Genomic DNA, 6,042 nt, shown 5'->3' on the forward strand with positions numbered 1-6,042 from the left:
GTGTGTTGATGAAGGTAGGGCAGTTGATGTCATATACATGGATTTTAGTAAGGCGTTTGATAAGGTCCCCCATGGTCGGCTTATGATGAAAGTAAGGAGGTGTGGGATAGAGGGAAAGTTGGCAGATTCGATAGGTAACTGGCTATCTGATCGAAGACAGAGGGTGGTGGTGGATGGAAAATTTTCGGACTGGAGGCAGGTTGCTAGCGGAGTGCCACAGGGGTCAGTGCTTGGTCCTCTGCTCTTTGTGATTTTTATTAATGACTTAGAGGAGGAGGCTGAAGGGTGGATCAGTAAATTTGCTGATGACACCAAGATTGGTGGAGTAGTGGATGAAGTGGAGGGCTGTTGTAGGCTGCAAAGAGACATAGGATGCAAAGCTGGGCTGAAAAATGGCAAATGGAGTTTAACCCTGATAAATGTGAGGTGATTCATTTTGGTAGGACAAATTTAAATGTGGATTACAGGGTCAAAGGTAGGGTTCTGAAGACTGGAGGAACAGAGAGATCTTGGGGTCTATATCCACAGATCTCTAAAGGTTGCCACTCAAGTGGACAGAGCTGTGAAGAAGGCCTATAGTGTGTTAGCTTTTATTAACGGGAGTTGGAGTTTAAGAGCCGTGGGGTTATGCTGCAACTGTACAGGACCTTGGTGAGACCACATTTGGAATATTGTGTGCAGTTCTGGTCACCTCACTATAAGAAGGATGTGGAAGCGCTGGAAAGAGTGCAGAGGAGATTTACGAGGATGCTGCCTGGTTTGGAGGGTAGGTCTTATGAGGAAAGGTTGAGGGAGCTAGGGCTGTTCTCTCTGGAGCGGAGGAGGCTGAGGGGAGACTTAATAGAGGTTTATAAAATGATGAAGGGGATAGATAGAGTGAACGTTCAAAGACTATTTCCTCGGGTGGATGGAGCTATTACAAGGGGGCATAACCTATAGGGTTCATGGTGGGAGATATAGGAAGGATATCAGAGGTAGGTTCTTTACGCAGAGAGTGGTTGGGGTGTGGAATGGACTGCCTGCAGTGATAGTGGAGTCAGACACTTTAGGAACATTTAAGCGGTTATTGGATAGGCACATGGAGCACACCAGGATGATAGGGAGTGGGATAGCTTGATCATGGTTTCAGATAAAGCTCGGCACAACATCATGGGCCAAAGGGCCTGTTCTGTGCTGTACTGTTCTATGTTCACTATAGATCGTGGGTCATCCCCTGGAATTTTTCTTTTTCATTTGAAAATATCTATTCTGTGTATTCTGAAATATCCCCTTAAATGTCCGCCACCACATCTCTATTTAGTGAATGCAATGTTGAGTGTGGATTGGCCTCTGCTAAGTCTGTGGACTGGACACTTCATGCTGTAGTGCATAATTTGCTCTCCCACAGGCACATCACTCATGCTCCATCTGTTGGCCAGTCCTGAACCTGCTGAGCGTGGTTTGCTATTTCCTATTGATATATCCCTTAACTTTGCCAGTTCCCTTTAGCCAGCTCTGCTTTCATGCCCTCAGAATTTCCCTTATTTGAGTTTAATATGATAGTCTTGGACCCACTCTCTCAAACTGAATGTAAAATTCAATCATATCATGACCATTGCTACCTGGGAGTGCCTTCATTTTGAGGTCATCAATTAATCATATCTCATTAAACAACACCAAGTCTAGTACAGCCTGCTCTCTGGTGCCAGAACAAGTTAAGAAACTATAGTGACAGTATTCTATGAATTCCTCATCTAGGCTACTACCATTGCCTATATAATTTTCCCAGTCTACATGCAGATTAAAAGCCCCCACAATTTTGACTATACCTTTCTGAGAAACTCCCATTATTTCTTCCTTTATATCCTGTCCTACTATATAGTTACTTTCGGGGGTCTGTACACCACTCCCACACGTGACTTCTTGCCTTTATCATTTCTTATCTCGACCTCTTGGTTTCCTGTTACTAAGGTCATCCCCCTCTAATGTGCTAGCCCCGTCATTAATTAAAAGAGCCACTTCTTCACCTTTTCCTAGCTTGTTCTTCCTAGATGTCATGTTCCCTTCAATATTTAGATCCCAGTCTATGTAAGCCCGCAGCCATGTCATGATTAATATGTGCTCTCAGTTCTTCTGTTTCATTTAAAATGCTACGTGCATTCAGATACAGAGCTTTTAGTTTCATCCTTTTTTATAACCACTAGCCCTTCCTGCTGATTTACTGTTAGATGTGTACTCCCTGCACACACTGTCCCTCCATGTCAATATCTGTTTATCCTTAGAATCCCTACAGTACAGAAGGAGGCCATTTGGCCCATCAAGCCTGTTCCAATAACAATCTTATTAACACTTCTCCCTTGCCCTTTCTCTGCTCTTAATTTACCACATTTCTCCAATTTAATCCCTTGCCTCGATTATTTAGTTTAAAGTCCTCTCAACTCGTTATGCAGCTCTTTAGAACACTGGTTCCAGCACAGTTAAGGTGTAGACTATCCCAACAGTAAAGTTTCCACCCTCCCCAGGACTGGTGCCGGTGCCAGTGCCCCACAAAGCTGAACCCACTTTTCCCACACCAATCTTTGAGCCATGTATTAATCTCTCTAATTTTATGTGCCCTCTGCCAGTTTTCAGAGATTATTACCTTTTAAGGTTCTGCTTTTTAATTTAGTGCTTAGCTCTCTATGCAGAACTTCTTTTCTAGTTCTACCTATGTCGTTGGAATCTAAATGGATCATAACAACTGGATGATCCTCCTCCCACTGCAAGTTCCTCTCCAGCCCAGGGCAGATGCCCCAAACCCTGGCACCAGGTAAGCAACACAGCATTGGGACTTTGGCCCTTTGCCGAGAACAGTCCCCTTCACTATACTGTTCCCCAATTACTGCTATATTCCTTTTTTCTTCTCCCCCACTTGAGTGGCTTCCTATACCACAGCACCATGGATCAGTTTGTTCATCCACCCTGAAGCCTCACTGTCATCCAAATAAACTGAGAGAACATCAAACCTGTTGGACGATTGCAAAGGCTCAGACTTCTCAATTCCTGACCTCTAGGCCCCCTTACGTGCCTCATTCACAGTCACATCCTCTTGTCTCAGAGTACTTCCCAAATGAGAATTCCCATTTCTAAGTGGTGTAACTGCCTCCTGGTACAAAGAATCCAAATAACTTTCCCCCCTCCCTGATGTGTTGCAATGTCCACAGCTCAACCTCCAGCTCAACGACTTCTCAAGACCAAACACTTGCCGCACTTGCTCTGGCATCCAGGAGCTCCCACATGCTGCAGCCTTGACACACCTGTCCTACCTTCCTTAATGTGTTTTAATTACTTAATTACATTATCCACTTATTTATTTTCCTTTTACATGTACTTTATTAACTTTACCACCAGTGTGTATATTATTTTAAAGCTTAGGACAGGAATAGACCTTAACCACTTACCAGATTCTCACCAAATAGTTCAATCTTTTCCCTGTAGTAGAGTAAGAACCAATTCCTACAGAGTGAAAAAGGTAGAAAAAGAAAATGAATACCCCTGGGGTCCCATGGGGGTAGGTTAGTATTATAGTAACTCAAACTATAAGTGGTTTTAATTCTAACTTTCATAGAATCATAGAAACCCTATAGTGCAGAAGGAGGCCATTCGGCCCATCGAGTCTGCACCGACAACACTCCCAGGCCCTATCCCTGTCACCCCACATATTTACCCCGCTAATCCCTCTAACCTACAGATCCTGGGACACTAAGGGGCAATTGAACATGGCCAATCAGCCTAACCCACACATCTTTGGAGTGTGGGAGGAAACCGGAGCACCCAAAGGAAACCCACGCAGACACGGGAGAATGTGCAAACTCCGCACAGACAGTGACCCAAGCTGGGAATCGAACCCGGGTCCCTCGTGCTGTGAGGCAGCAGCACTAACCACTGTGCCACCATGTTTTGTTCTGGCAATTGCTGTAAGAAAGTTAAAGTTACTGTTTTGGATAGTTCCCATTGTAGGGCAATTGCCCAACTGAAGTTTGAACTTTCTGGACATGCAATCCTCATGCGGATTTCAAGGGTGAGGGAGTTCCCTAGCACACCTTGGTGATGGATTTTGTCCAAGGGGACTTGGGTAAAACCGTACCACTGGCAACAACTATATCCTGACCTCCTTACACAGAGATGGCTAGTAGTTCGGAATCCTAGTGGGGATCTGAGGGATCCCTGACACAGCATTTGTCTGGCTAAAATAAGGAATTGATAGACAAAATGGTAAAGAACAATTGGATAAAAGCAAAATACTGCGGACGCTGGAAATTAAACAAAAACAGAAAATGCTGTAAAATCTCAGCAGAACAATTGGAAACCATTTGACTGACCCGCCAATCAGGGAAAATGGTAGGATAATCAGAAAAAGGATAAAGATAATAAAGCATGGATCCTAATGTTAAGACAACACGTGGAGTTAAGTAAGAAATTAAATTAAATGTTGGCCAACATACCCCAAAATGAAGAGTTACGGTGGGTGAAAAATGCCACGTCAATTTCACCAGCACTAACATAGCCAGCAGTGATTCTGCAATACACCGGAATAGTGATTGTGATGGGCTAGCAGAACAGCCCACTGAATATGAGCAGCAATAGGAATCGCAGCCCCATATCCCACAGCAGCAGTTAAGGAGGGTTATACACCCACAGCCGGTATGCATTCAGGGTCCAGGACTGCATAACAGCATGGAGCAAGAGAAGGTTCATCACTTCAGGAGGGGGACACATAAGGGTCAAGAATGTGGTTTGGATTGATCTAAGCAACTCAGGCAGCCGCAGATGTAGCAGTTATTAAAATACATGCACTTGGAAGGTAGAAAGCCAGCGACAAAGCGGAAATATACTGCCAGGCGTGAGGGCCAAGGAGGCAGCTGGAAAAAAGAACTATGATGCACCATCAATCGAGCAAAGACTAGTTTGTATGCAAGAACAAATAGGCTTTTATTAGCAAAAGATTTGGAGCACACACATGCCGATGAACTGGTCCAGACTGAGGCAGGGGGGTGGGGAGCAGTCGCCTTTATACCTGGACCAGGGGGGAAGGAGTCTCGGGTAGGGCCGGCAGGAATGTGTCCAGGCATGTCACATATACAGGTAATAAGCTAACAGTGGTTTACCACAAACTACATGTTGTCCAGGTGGCTGCATTTGACCCAGAGAATGTGCAGCAATTCCTGGCAGGAGGAGAAGGTAGAATGGAGTAAGGCTGGAGCTACTCTGGGGAAAGAGGGAATTGGAAGAAAGAGTCACTAGCGATGGCCCTGAATTGTATACAAAACACACTGTTGAAATTGTATCACCCCTCCCCCCCAGACTGCAGCGGACGGGGCAGTATGCTTAATGACTGCTTCAGAACTGGCCAAGTGGTGCTAGAGATGTATCATTTGCACCCAGCATAACCCTGCCAAACTCATCAAAGTAAGGCTCTCACACCAGCTGCACCAAAGGCCCATGGAAAATCCTCCAGATAGAGGTTACCTTCCTGTTCCTATGTTCTTAGAAGTTTGCCATTTCCCTCGGTAATCATCTTTACATACCCTCTGTGAATGCCATTGCCAGTGGAGTGCCAAAGAAGTTAAATGTATCAGTCTGTGGCACTCCTGGAAGAGTTCTTCATTGAACTTCAAATACTGTATAAAGTTGGCATGAATGTTGTCCAATTGCAGAAAGATCCATGTTTGTCCATCTTTTGGCTTTGAAAACTGCTCTTACTAAGATATTGAGTCTTCAGAATTTAAATTGAGGCACAGATTTATGCAGTCCTTTTCCCTTTACACAAATCACAAACAGAGAGAGAAGCTGCTGCTTTATTTCCTTTGCTGGGTGTGGGATCTTGCTACACTGCTGACACAACAGTAACTATATTGGTTATGAAGCACCTTGGGACAGATTAAGAGTGTGAAAAATCTTTCTTTAAATTCCAGAGTTGTGCCTTATGCTGAGGAGCACTTTGGGCTGTATATTCTGCAGAGTGGCAATCACAGTCGGATTACCACCCCGCTCCTATTTACTTACACTGTGCCTTTCTCACCT

This window comes from Mustelus asterias, chromosome 8 (assembly GCF_964213995.1).
Source record: "Mustelus asterias chromosome 8, sMusAst1.hap1.1, whole genome shotgun sequence".
Lineage (NCBI taxonomy): Eukaryota > Metazoa > Chordata > Chondrichthyes > Carcharhiniformes > Triakidae > Mustelus > Mustelus asterias.